This window comes from Bubalus bubalis, chromosome 7 (assembly GCF_019923935.1).
Source record: "Bubalus bubalis isolate 160015118507 breed Murrah chromosome 7, NDDB_SH_1, whole genome shotgun sequence".
Lineage (NCBI taxonomy): Eukaryota > Metazoa > Chordata > Mammalia > Artiodactyla > Bovidae > Bubalus > Bubalus bubalis.
In genome coordinates, this window is record NC_059163.1 from 65528108 (window position 1) to 65543084 (window position 14977).

Genomic DNA, 14977 nt, shown 5'->3' on the forward strand with positions numbered 1-14977 from the left:
ATTGTCACCCTGCTTATTTACCTTATATCAGAGTACATCATGAGAAACGCTGGGCTGGCGGAAGCACAAGCTGGAATCAAGATTGCTTGGAGAAATATCAATAACCTCAGATGCACAGAGGACACCACCCTTATGGCAGAAAGTGAAGAGGAACTAAAAAGCCTCTTGATGACAGTGGTAAATGAGAATGAAAAAGTTGGCTTAAAGCTCAACATTCAGAAAACTAAGATCATGGAATCTGGTCCCATCACTTCGTGGCAAATAGATGGGAAAACAGTGCATACAGTGGCTGACTTTATTTTTCTGGGCTCCAAAATCACTGCGGATGGTGACTGCAGCTGTGAAATTAAAAGACGCTTTCTCCTTGAAAGGAAAGTTATGACCAACCTAGACAGCATATTAAAAAGCAGATACATGTCTTTGTCAACAAATGTCCGTCTATTCAAGGCTATGGTTTTTCCAGTAATCATGTATTGATGTGAGTGTTGGACATAAAGAAATCTGAGCACCGATGAATTGATGCTTTTGAACTGTAGTGTTGGAGAATACTCTTGAGAGTCTCTTAGACTGCAAGGAGTTCCACCTAGTCCATCCTAAGTGAAATCAGTCCTGGGTGTTCTTTGGAAGGACAGATATTGAAGCTGAAACTCCAATATTTTGGCCACCTGATGTGAAGAGCTGACTCATTTGAAAAGATACTCATGCTGGGAAAGATTGAGGGTAGGAGAAGGGGACGACAGAAGATTCGATGGTTAGATGGCATCACCTACTCGATGGACATAAGTTTGGGTAAACTCTGGGAGATGGTGATGGACAGGGAGGCTTGGTGTGCTGCAGTTTATGGGGTCACAAACAGTAGACATGACTGAGCAACTGAACTGAACTGAACACACACACACACACACACACATATGTGTATAACTGATTATAGCAGAAAGTAACACAGCATTATAATCTATCTACAATAAACATTTTAGACAAAGAACATATTCAGAACATACACATATTATTTCAATTTATTGTACCAAGATAAAATTACAGTGAATTTGAATTGCCTTTATATGGACAAAATGTACTTCCCTGTGATCTTGTGATATAAAGTAAGAGTTAATTTACTTGCCACTTACACAGCCAGGTATGATTCAGGAGGGGCTTCCTGGTCAGTCAGTGGTGAAAAAATTTGCCTGCCATATAGGAGATTTGGGTTTGATCCCTGGGTTTAATCCCTGGAGAGGGAAATGGCAACCTACTACTGTATTCTAGCCTGGGAAATCCCATGGACAGAGGAACCTGGTGGGCTACAGTCCATGGGGTCGCAAAGATTTGTACATGACATAGCAACTAAACAACAGCATGATTATGGAAGAAACCGGGAAAAATATTACAATATTTAGTCAGAAAGGGAAACATCATAAATTCCTATCAATTGTTGGTTGAATGCCGTTTTCAAGTCATATTTAACTTGTTGCTCATTAACCAGATTTACAGCAACCCTAGCTCTGACTGCTAAGAGATTCACTCTTCCTGTCATACTTAAATACTACAGCTGAAGTATATATTAGAGAGGATGCCTTTCCTTGAGGTGACCATATTTCACAAAAACAGTACTGTTGAAAGGAGTTTGGGGGCACTAGTTGCTTTATTTGCTTATCAGGTTTTATTGTCATTGGTAGTGTTTAATTATGTTGGAGGGGGTTCTGATTTCTACAAAAATAAAATTCCATCTTATATCCTCAGCTGATTCCCATGTGCTAACAATCAAAGCCAGTTATCTTATCTGGCAAAACTCTTAAAATTTAAATGATTCTCCCTCCCTCCACCTCCCAGGAAACCTAAGAGCCTGGACATGTCCAACATGTCCTACATGTTGCTTTAAGGCTATTGAAAGATTAAGCAATAATGGATCTGTAACACTCTTAAAACCAGCTTATTTAATGTGCAAGTACTATTTTATTTTCTTCTATATATGTCAATTCTAGTTCAAGTGCATTGTTTTCTTTTTAAATTGTGCAAAAAGTGGCAACATAAACCAAACACATGCCTAATATTCTACATTGTTCCTACCACTTCCCTCCAAACTGTTAGCAGCAGTCTGTTATCAAGGCTGTCTCATGTGACTTAACTTGGGTATGGTTGCAACTGCTTGTTTTTGGTTACATTAAGGTATATTTTGTTTTCCAAAAAGTTATTATGCAAATATAAAATACTCAAGTGAATATTTTTATTCAAAAATAAACTAATGAGAGAATCAGTTAGATGTTAAAGCTAGTTCATATGAGAATTTGAATTGTAGAAATTATATTCTCCAGTGGAAAATAACTCACTTGCATTATGATTAATAGGAACCATCTGCATTACTGTCAATTTACTACATTTTATATTTTTACCCTACAGAGTTGTAAATAATTTTGTCAGTGGCAAGCCAATAAATGGTGCAACTTGTATAGAATCAAGTAACCACCAGAGATTCTGCCATGCTTTGCCTATGATGCCGTGGAGAGGACACCTAGCAATTTCTTTTGCCCAAGAATTGGATTTTTTCTCATAATTCTTATGCATTTCCCAAAACTAGTCCTTCAGTTTATCCTTTAAGTCTATAAGCAACCTGCTATCCCAATGATTTGTTAATTCTGTGAAAATTTCCCAGATTAATTTGCCAGAGCTCTTCATTTTATTGATGCTTAAGAACCTTAATTGGAAAAAAAAAAAAAAAAGAACCTTAATTGGTTAGAACAGTTTTTTTAAAACATCATCAAGGGTTCTGTTAACATCTCTATATTGTAAATAATTCATGAGAGCAACCTTCTGATGAAAAAATACAAGAGCTGGCTACTAGTAAGAAAAAGCACATTTGAATATGTCAGACATGAAAATGGTAAAGGGGACTGAAAAAATATAGCAAAGCATTGGAATCATGTTAAAATGTTAAACTATATATACATATAAATATACTTACATAATTTTTAATAATGGTTATGGTTTTTCCTGTGGTCATGTATGGATGTGAGAGTTGGACTGTGAAGAAGGCTCAGCGCCGAAGAATTGATGCTTTTGAACTGTGGTGTTGGAGAAGACTCTTGAGGGTCCCTTGGACTGCAAGGAGATCCAATCAGTCCATTCTGAAGGAGATCAGCCCTGGGATTTCTTTGGAAGGAATGATACTAAAGCTGAAACTCCAGTACTTTGGCCATCTCATGCAAAAAGTTGACTCATTGGAAAAGACTCTGATGCTGGGAGAGATTGGGGGCAGGAGGAGAAGGGGACGACAGAGGATGAGATGGCTGGATAGCATCGCTGACTCGATGGACGTGAGTCTCAGTGAACTCCTGGAGTTGGTGATGGACAGGGAGGCCTGGCATGCTGCGATTCATGGGGTCGCGATGAGTCGGACACGACTGAGCCACTGATCTGATCTGATCTGATCTGATGCTATGCAATTAAATGAGGTGCTTTCCATGAAACATGAATTTCTCTAACTTCATTATCTGTATCAATTAAATTAATTTTCATAAAAAAGTAAGTGGTTTTTATTGTGAGACTATAAGCATTTTCCATATGAGAAATCTGAAATTTAGAAAAAAATACCTCTCTTTAAGTCCCACATACAATATCATGGACAGAAGGGTATACTATCACCACCAAGACAGATAGTTGAAATTACTTATAATGATATGCCTTACTATTTAGTCTTTTTAAAGTTTGCCATAAATTCAGATTCTTTTAAAATATACCAAAAAATAAACAGAAAGTGACATATCAGTGCTACCAACTGGTGACTGTAACATCATCACCTTATGTAAAAAACAATGAGACAACGTGTATCTTTGAGAAAAAATTTCAGTAATGCTAAAGTCTAGGGAAAATTCTAGGGCTTTGATTCTTGACACTATTAATAACAATTTGATACTGATATTTCTATGCTAGGTTAGAATGTATCTATAATATTGAAAATTTATGGCCTCTTTTTCTAGGCTTGGCATATGATTGATTTTTTAACTTCCTTGCAGTTTCAAAGAAAAATACACCTTATTTACTATGTACGTATTCAAGAGTCCCTGGTGGCTCAGAAGGGTAGAGCATCCCAGGTTCTACTCCTGGGTCAGGAAGATCCCCTGGAGAAGGAAACGGCAATCCACTCAGGTACTCTTGCCTGGAAAATCCCATGGATGGAGAAGCCTGGTAGGCTGCAGTCCATGGGGTTGCAAAGAGTTGGACATGACTGAGTGACTTTACTTTCACTTTATTCAAAAGTTTTGACTTATATTTTGGCTGACTTTTTTTTTTTTTAGGTTTTAAATAAATTCCTTTGAAAATGATATGATTTGCAGGCTTACTAGCAGAAAAATGTTACACTACATGGAGAGTGTGAACTAAAATTTCACTTTCAGGAAGATAGAGCAGTAGGAATATATGTTTTTCTCATCATTTAGCCAAAAGGATATTTAAAAAGCATTCTAAAATAAATTTAAATACAATAGTTTGTAACTGTTTTAAAGTATTCAGTCTCTGGTGTCAACATTTGTCTCCAGCTCTTATGAGCCCTCCTATTTATTACAAGTTATTAAACTTTTCTAAGTCTCAATATCTTCATTTATAAAAAAGAAGATATTTTCTAAATCAGAGAATTATTGTACAAGTTAAATAAGATGATGAATGCAAAAGCCTAAGTATAATCTATATTGTCAGCTCTAAACAGATAATTGTTGTTGTTGCTATTTATTCACTAAATCACATCAGACCCTTTTGCAACCCCATGGATTACAGCCTACCAAGCACCTCTGTCCATGGGATTTTCCAGGCAAGGATGCTAGATTGGGTTGCCATTTTCTTCTCCAGGGGATTTTTCCAACCCAGGGATCAAACCCCTATCTCCTGCATTGGCAGGTGGATTCTTTACCACTGAGCCACCTGGGAAACTCCAATAAATGATTTTTTCACCAATTTATAAAACAATATTCCCAGCACAATTTTGCTTTAAAATATTCATTTTGTAACAACAATGTAAGTTAATATTTACATTGGTCTTTATCCTTCCCCTGCTTTATCTCTTCCGAATATTAGTAAAGATGTTAGTTAGGCTCCTTAGAGGTCATGAGGATGAGCTTGCAATAAATCTTGTTAGTTTTCGCCAGCAATGTGACCTCCTAGAGCACAGAAAAACCCATTGATGCAGGCTTTATCCGTAAGTTGTAAATACATGGATGATTTTGAATGATCTTTTATGACATTTTATATGATGAAAACAAATATAGGATGATTTATTGGAATAAATGTTATTATCACACTCTAGTTCCAAGTACTTGAAACTGTAAAACAGATTACTGACTGTGGCATTACTGAGAACTCCCTTCAGTTTGAAATCATAGTATACCAAGCTGGAAGCAAAGTAAATTTGGGATCATGAGCATAAGAATTTAAACTGCCTCATGAAGGTGTTACAATACCACTGAATACACTTCTTGAACCTGAACAGGACAATGGCAGCACCACAAAATCTGCTAAAGAACAAGAAATGAAGCGGACTGACTTGACCTTGTATATAGTACCTCTGTGAGAATGTTCCCTCCATAGGAAACCAATAACTTGTTCCTCAACATGGATAGATTTTTTTTTTAAATAAACACAAACAAAATGTTTTCCTTCAGTCTCCTAATTTGAATCTTTTAGTGATAGACTAACACTAAAATATGTCTGTTTACTTATTTTTTTTTTCTGCTCGTTTACTTATTTTGTGGTAGCAAAATGCAATATGAAAATACTCATCAGAATGAGAAACTGATTCACTTTCTTAGGAATGAAGATTATCTGAGTCTCTTTGAACTTAGAGTCCTTCATTGATTAGTTTGTGTTCTAACGTGATCTATTAAACATTTGCCTTTAACTCTGGGAAAAACAAACAAACAAACAAAAAATAAAACAAAAAACACTGGGAGGTACTATGATCAGATTACTGGGTAATTCCTTCATTAAGACAAGGAAATGCCTTGATTGAGGTTCTAGGTACTTTGACTCCTGGAAGCAATCAAGGTGAATAATGAAGTGAGGAGATTTAGAAAGCCAGAAGTGAGTAACAATTTTGAGTGCCGGAGGGTGTATATCTTGCTTTGACACGAAGATTGCTCCTTGAACCATGCTGCTGCTGCTGCTAAGTTGCTTCAGTCGTGTCCGACTCTGTGCGACCCCATAGACGGCAGCCCACCAGGCTCCCCCGTCCCTGGGATTCTCCAGGCAAGAACACTGGAGTGGGTTGCCATTTCCTTCTCCAGTGCATGAAAGTGAAAATGAAAGTGAAGTCACTCAGTCATATCCGACTCTTAGCAACCGCATGGACTGCAGCCCACCAGGCTGCTCCGTCCCATGGGATTTTCCAGGCAAGAGTACTGGAGTGGGGTGCCATTGCCTTCCCTGGCCTTGTATCATAGGAGGGGAGAAATGAGGAAGTAATTAACCATCCCTACGGGAACCACTGGTGCCTAATCTCGGTGCATTATTCAGTATCCACATCCTACAGCTCCATCTAAAAGTCAGAATGTGCTGTTATCACTCCTTAAAATATAAATACATTGACCCAGACATCCCTAGAAATAACAAAACACATTGCAAGGTCATCTGTTTTATTTTTGTATTTCTACAAATTTCCAGCAGTGGTCAGCCAACTTCTGCACATTTTAACACAATGGAATGTGAGTGATTAGAGTCTTTCATTTATGTGATGTTAAAAACTGTGTCAGGCAAAGGCTATTACAAGGAATCAACGCTTGGATCTGACAACTGTGTAGGAAAAGCAGTGGGGTAAATAACCTATCCCCAAGGAAAAAGAAAAGACAGGCATAGCAGTTCTATAACATATCTGCTGCACCCAATGACCTGCTTGATCCCAAGACAAGGATTTATGATTAAGGTTCACTTATGATTTGACTGATAGAATCTGAATTGTACATTTGCCATTGTTCTATTATTGGAAGGCTGTAACTGTACTTAGGATATGGGTATTCTGGAAGAATATGCTATTTTTAGATTACATATTTCCCTTCTCAGCCCCCGGTGTTTGTTTGTTTGTTGTTCTCTTTTATTTGTTGTGATGTTTCATAAACTGATATATCTGAAGAACTGTAAAGCCACTATTAAAATGCCACTATTACGTATTATATTTACTTGTTTCTTTTAAATCCAGATTAGTCTCATAATATTCTTATCAATTTGGAAAAAGTTATAAAATTTCTCCTATCACGCTGTTATGGTTGTAATCAGCAGTAGATTCTCTAAAGTCTTTATCAAAAGAGTTAAGAAATTGGAAAACTGTGAATGAAGCCATTTTGCCAAATATAAAAGAGCACTGAAAGTCAATTCACACTCTTACTTCCACTTCTAAGTTTTTAGATGTTTGACCTTTGAAAATTTTGATTCTACCAGAGATGCCTCTGTAATTCTTACTTTAAGAAAATTTATTTTTGTTATTTTCTATCTCTGTACTATATAGATTTTTAATTTCAATTAAAATCTAATATCATTTAAAAAAATCAAAATTGCAGTCAACATTCAATTTCTGAGCAGCACCAATTTTAGAAAGTTGTGTAATAAAACTTATATGGTTTTTCTGTAGTTAATCCTTTGTTTCTGTTATTTTTGTCATCTGTAAGATGAATGACTATGAAATAATAGACATCAAGGATAAAGAAGGACCAGATAGGCATAAGCTTTGTACTCATAAAGTTAAGAATCTAGTAGAAGAAAGAGTCAAACAGTTCACTCATTTAGCAACTATTTATTTTATTCCTGGAATGTGTTGAGCACAATTTTAGATATTGGGGCTAAAATCCAAGATGAGACAAACTAAAATTATGACCTAGTGGAGAATCATTTTAGTGGAAGAGGCAGATAAATTACAGATGAAAGGGAGACACCAACTAAAAACTTTCAGTATGTAGAAGTATAATCAGTTCAGTCCCTCAATTCTGTCCAACTCTTTGCAACCCCATGGACTGTCCCATGCCAGTTTCCCTGTCCAAAACCAACTCCTGAAGCTTGCTCAAACTCATGTCCATCGAGTCAGTGATGCCATCCAACCATCTCATTTTCTGTCTTCCCCTTCTCCTTCTGCCTTCAATCTTTCCCAGCATCAGGGTCTTTTCAAATGAGCCAGTTCTTTGCATCAGGTGACCAAAGTATTGGAGTTTCAGCTCCAGCATTAGTCCTTCCAGTGAACAGTCAAGACTGATTTCCTTTAGAATTGACTTGTTTGATCTCCTTGCAGTCCAAAGACTCTCAAAAGTCTTCTCCAACACCACAGTTCAAAAGTATCAATTCTTAGGTGCTTAGCTTTCTTTATGGTCAAACACACATCCATACATGACTACTGGAAAAACTATAGGCTTGACTATATGGACATTTGTCAGCAAAGCATTGTCTCTTCTTTTTAATATGCTGTTTAAGTTTTTCATAGCTTTTCTTTCAAGGAACAAGCATCTTTTAATTTCATGGGTGCAGTCACCATCTGCAGTGATTTTGGAGCCCCCCAAAAATAAAGTCTTCAGTTTCCATTGTTTCCCATCTTTGCCATGAAGTGATGGGACCAGATGCCATGATCTTAGTTTTCTGAATGTTGAGTTTTAAGCCAAATTTTTCACTCTCTTCTTTCACTTTCATCAAGAGGTTCTTTAGTTCTTCTTTGCTTTCTGCCATAAGGATTGTGTCATCCTTGAATCTGAGGTTATTGATATTACTCCTGGCAATCTTGACTCCAGCTTGTGCTTCATCCAGCCCAGCATTTCACATGATGTACAGGGATTAGGGGCAGGAGGACAAGGGGACGACAGAGGATGAGATGGCTGGATGGCATCACTGACTCGATGGATGTGAGTCTGAGTGAACTCTGGGAGTTGGTGATGGATAGGAAGGCCTGGCATGCTGCGATTCATGGGGTCACAAAGAGTATGACATGACTGAGGGACTGGACTGAACTGAACTGAACTGTGCATGTAAGTTAAATAAGCAGGACAATATACACCCTTGGTATAATCCTTTCCGAACTTGGAACCAGTCTGTTGCTCCATGTTCGGTTCTAATTGATGCTTCTTGACCTGCATACTGGAGAAGGAAATGGCAACGCACTCCAGTGTTCTTGCCTGGAGAATCCCAGGAACAGGGGAGCCTGGTGGGCTGCTGTCTATGGGGTCGCACAGAGTTGGACATGACTGAAGCGACTTCGCAGCAGTAGCAACAGACCTGCATACAGATTTCTCAGGAAACAGGTAAGGTGGTCTGGCATTCCCATCTATTTAAGAATTTCTGCAGTTCACTGTGATCCCCAGAGTCAAAGACTTTGGTGTAGTCAATAAAGGAGAAGTAGATGTTTTTCTGGAATTCTCATGCTTTTTCAATGATCCTATTGATTTTGGCACTTTGATCTCTGGTTCCTCTGCTTTTTCTAAATCGAACTTGAACATCGAAAATTCCCAGTTCACGTACTGTTGAAGCCTGGCTTGGAGAATTTTGTGCATTGCATTACTTTGACAGAATGTGAAATGAGTGCAATTGTGCAGTAGTTTGAGCATTCTTTGGCCTTGTCTTTCTTTGGGATTGGAATGAAAACTTACCTTTTCCAGTCCTTGATCACTGCTGAGTTTTCCAAATTTGCTGGCATATTGAGTTCAGCACTTTCACAGCATCATCTTTTAGGATTTGAAATAGCTCAACTGAAATTCCTTCACCTCACCAGCTTTGTTTGATGCTTCTTAAGCCCCACTTGACTGCATATTCCAGAATGTCTGACTCTTGGTGAGTGACCACACCATCGTGGTTATCAGGGACATGATGATCTTTTTTGTATAGTTCTTCTATATATTCTTGCCACCTCTTCTTAATGTCTTCTGTTAGGTCCATACCATTTCTGTTAAGCTTCTGTTAGGTCCATATCATTTTTGTCCTTTATCATTCCCAACTTTGCATGAAGTGTTCCCTTGGTATCTCTAATTTTCTTGAAGAGATCTCTAGTGTTTCCCATTCTATTGTTTTCCTCTATTTCTTGCGTTGATCACTGAGAAAGACTTTCTTATCTTTCCTTGCTATTCTTTGGAACTCTGCATTCAAATGGGTATATCTTTCCTTTTCTCCTTTGCTTTTAGCTTCTCTTCTTTTCAAAGCTATTTGTAAGGTCTCCTCAGACAACCATTTTGCCTTTTTTGCATTTCTTTTTCTTGGAGATGATACTGATCACTGCCTCCTGTACAATGTCAGAAATCTCCATCCATAGTTCTTCAGGCATTCTATCAGATCTAATCCCTTCAATCTATTTGTCATCTCTACTGTATAATTCCTTGGTGGCTCAGACGGTAGTCTGTCTGCAGTGTGGGAGAGCCAGGTTCGATCCCTGGGTAGGGAAGATCCCTTGGAGAAGGAAATGGCAATCCACTCCAGTACTATTGCCTGGAAAATCCCATGGACAGAGGAGTGTGGTAGGCTACAGTCCATGGGGTCGCAAATAGTCAGACATGACTGAGCGACTTCACTCAGTCACTCACTCACTGTATAATTGTAAGGGATTTGATTTAGATCATACCTGAATGGTCTAGCGTTTTTCCTTACTTTCTTCAATTTAAGTCTGAATTTGGTAATAAGGAGTATGTATAATAGCAATGAGTATTTTGAAATAAAGCAGATTAAAGGAATAGCAGTAATAGAGAAGAGAAGAGATCTTAACTGAGTGGTCAAAAATGATCTCTGAGGAAGTCAGTTTTGAACAGTTTTCTGAATGATAGCAGATAAGAAACCACACAGATATTTCAGGAATTGATGATTATTCCAGGATTAAAAAAAACTGTAAAATCTCTGAAGTCACTGTACAGGCTGAAAGTTTCTATAAGAAGGAAAGTTTTAATTAAGAACAAACAGAAATACCAGGGGTTTGAGAGAAAAGGGAAGGACTCCCTGTAGATTTGATACTTAATAAAAACTATAAAGGATAAATAGGACTTAGCTTATAGTCACTGCAGTCAAGAATCTCACATTTCACAAGACAAACTCATGAATAAATACACATGCAACAAACCTTCACAAAAAACTACAATATAACATGATTGTGATGATAATGATATACATAGGGAATGACAGAACATAAACAAAATGCCATCAATTTAGATTACTTTGGAGGGTTAGTAAGAAGAGTGAGAAAAAGTATTAGTCAAATATGTCTTAAATGAAGTAATTTTTGTTTGCTGATTTCAAGAGCAAATAGCCTCACTATTTAAGGAAAAGGATGCTATTCAGCTATAGAAGGTATAAAGCCATAGCAGTGGAAAAAATACTTGATGTTTATTTGCTACTGCTTCCAGGAATGGTGATTTAAATTCAGGTTAGTTCAGTTCAGTCACTCAGTCGTGTCCAACTCTGCAACCCCATGGACTGCAGCATGTCAGGCTTCCCTGTCCATAATCAACTCCCGGAGCTCTCTCAAACTCATGCCTATCGAGTTGGTGATGCCATCCAACCATCTCATCCTCTGCTGTACCCTTCTCCTCCTGCCTTCAATCTTTCCCAGATCAGGGTCTTTTCCAGTGAGTCAGTTCTTCATATCGGGTGCCCAAAGTATTGAAGCTTCAGCTTCAACATCAGTCCTTCCAATGAATATTCAGGATTGATGTCTTTTAGAATGGACTGGTTGGATCTCCTTGCAGTCCAAGGGACTCTCAAGAGTCTTCTCCAACACCACAGTTCAAAAACATCATTTCTTGGCACTATGCTTTCTTTTTGGTACAACTCTTACATGTATACATGACTACTGGAAAAAACCATAGTTTTGACTATATGTACCTATGTCAGCAAAGTAATGTCTCTGTTTTTTAATATTTTGTCTAGGCTTTTCATAGCTTTTTCTTCCAAGGGACAAGTGTCTTTTAATTTCATGGCTGAAGTCAACATCCATAGTGATTTTGGAGTCCACGAAAATAAAGTTTGTCACTGTTTCCATTGTATCCCCATCTATTTGCCATGAAGTGATGGGTCAGGATGCCGTGATCTTAGGTTTTGAATGTTGAGTTTTAAGCCAGTGTTTTCAGTCTCCTCTTTCACCTTTATTATGAGGCTCTTTAGTTCCTCTTCACTTTCTGCAATGAGGGTGGTATCTTCTGCATATCTGAGGTTATTGATATTCCTCCTGGCAGTCTTGATTCCACTTTGTGGTTCATCCAGCCCAGAATTTCGCATGACGTACTCTGTATATAAGTTAAATAAACAGGGTGACACTGTACAGCCTTGACATACTCCTTTCCCAATTTGGAAACAGTCCACAGTTCCATGTCCAGTTCTCACTGTTGCATCTTGGCCTGAATACAGGTTTCTCAGATTACAGAATGTAATGAGAACCTAGAAGTATATGCCCTAAAGGCTTTTTTTTTTTTTTTTTTTTTGCTATAAGAACATTTGAAACAGCTAAAACACACAGCTAAAACAGACTTTATTGATAGAAGAAAATTCAGAACCCAGCAGCAAGCAAATCAGCAGACTTTGACACAATCCAGATTTAAGTTGTGATTCCCAAAGCAGAAAGAGAAGCAGAAGTTTAGGTACAGCCAGCCTAGCTTGTTTTCTAAGTAGGCTAGGCAAGTCAAGCACTGAATCTGGTATACAATTGTCATGTAGGAAGATTCCTTTAAAATGAAATTTTAAAACATTAACATATGAATATAATTAAGCAACTAAAAGAAAATAGGCCTTTTCTTGTAGCTCAGTTGGCAAAGAATCTGCCTGCAATGCAGGAGACCCAGCTTGTTCCCTGGGTCGGGAAGATCCTGTGAAGGAAATGGCAACCCCCTCCAGTATTCTTGCCTGAAGAATTCCATGGACAATGCATCCTGGCAGGCTACAGTCCATGGGGTTGCAAGAGTCAAACACGACTTAGTGACTAAGCCACCACCAAATGAAAATATATCAAAGACTTACAAAATAATAGAATGTGTAGTGGAAAGGGTACAATGGTGAAATCATAAAGCCTAGATTTTTATGATTTTTCTTTACTACCCATGTAATCATAAACCAGTTATCTAAATATTATTAGCCTCAGTTTTCTCACCCATGGAATAGTGATGATGATACTTATGCACAGCTGTTGTGTTAATTTAATGAACCATGTAATATGACAGATTTATATCTGGGGCTAAAATGGTAGCTATTTTTTATATATATATATATATATATATATATATAAAACTAATAATTCTAGAAAAAGTAATTACATTGTTCAGAATAATATTAACTTCTATTTCAGGGTCCTGTGTTGTTTATTCATAGGCATATATTTACTAAAATATATTTTCATTCTGATTTACCTGTTCTAAGAATGTTCAATCCATAATCCAATATGTCACATTATGAATAATAATGGGTATAATTAATACCCTAACTGATTTTTCTTCTATTTATCTATAGGGCACTATCTTTCACTGTTGAACATAAAGAAGCTTAAACAAGTCTGTCTGTCACAAATTTGTATGACATTTTTCTTATGAAATTAGACTATAAAACTGTATAAAAAGTTCATAGAGTTAATACATTTATCTTAAAAAGTACAGATGGTCAATTTAGCATTTTAAAAGAAGACAAATTTAGATCTTAAAACCAAGGTCTTTCCATATTTTTTATAGTCTGTCCTTCATGCTTGGTAAGTATGGCTTCAGGCTAAACTAAGTAATATTTTAGTCACAATATACATAGCTAAAATGGATTTTATATTCTACTGTTTCACAGTTAGTTACAGGTTTTAATTTTTAGCTTCCCTTTTGAAAAAAAAGACATTAAATCTAGAAAAAAGTGTATTTCCAGCTTTACTGAGAAATAATTGGCATATAAAATTGTGTAAGTTTAAGGTGTACACTGTGATGATGTGATATAAGTATGATTTGAAATAACATATAGTGATATTAGTTAATGTATCTATGACCTAACAACTGTCAATCATACTGTCACATTGTTGACTATGGCCACCATGCTGTATATTAGATCCCAGAACTTATTCATATTATATCTGTTTCTTTGTCCTGTTTGACCATCTGTACCCACTCCATCCCTAACCCTGGTAACCAATCTACTCTCTGTTTCTTATTTCTTCTCTAGTTCTATTCATTTGTGATTCAATGACTTATTGTAGCAGCATGCTAAAACTCCTTTATCAAGATCTTTTCTGTATTTACAACACATTTTTCTTTTGTGTTTGTTTACCATGAAACTTATATAAAATATCTTATAGTTGTAACATCCTATTTTAAGTTGATAACGATGTAACTTTCTTAATACACATAAACTTTATACTTCTTCCCCCATAACATTAAGATACTGATGCTACAATTTAAAATTTTTTATATTGTGCATCCAATAATAAAGGATTGTAGTTATAGTCATCTTAATAGTTTTAACTTTTAAAGCAAAATTGTAAATTATTTACATAATTAAATATTAAAGAATACTTTTATAATATTAGAGAGTATGATTTTGACTATATATTACCATTACTTATCTCTTTTGTAGATTCACTTATTTTCACAGTGGCATCACTTTTTCATTTTAGCTTGTAGAGTTCCTTTTAGTTTCTCTTGTAAGACAAATTCAGTGTTGATGAACCTCAGTTACTTGTTTAAGAAACTATTTCTCATTTCTGAGAAATAGCTTTACTAGGTATGGTATTCTTTTTTGGCAATTGGTTTTTCAATATTTTTAATTTTTTATTCCATTTTCTCCTTGTCCTCAAAGTTTCTGCTGTGAAAGCCACTGATAGTCTTATGGGGATTCCCTTGTACACGAAGAATATTTTTTCTCTTGCTGCTTTCAAAATTCTTTACCTTTGACTTTTGAAAATTTAATTATAATGTATCTGGGCATAACCCTCTTTCAGTTTAACCTATTTCAGATCTATTGAGCCTCATTAGATACCCATTTCTTTTTATCATCCCTTTCTGGGATTTCCACAATGTGTATGTAATTTCTTCTG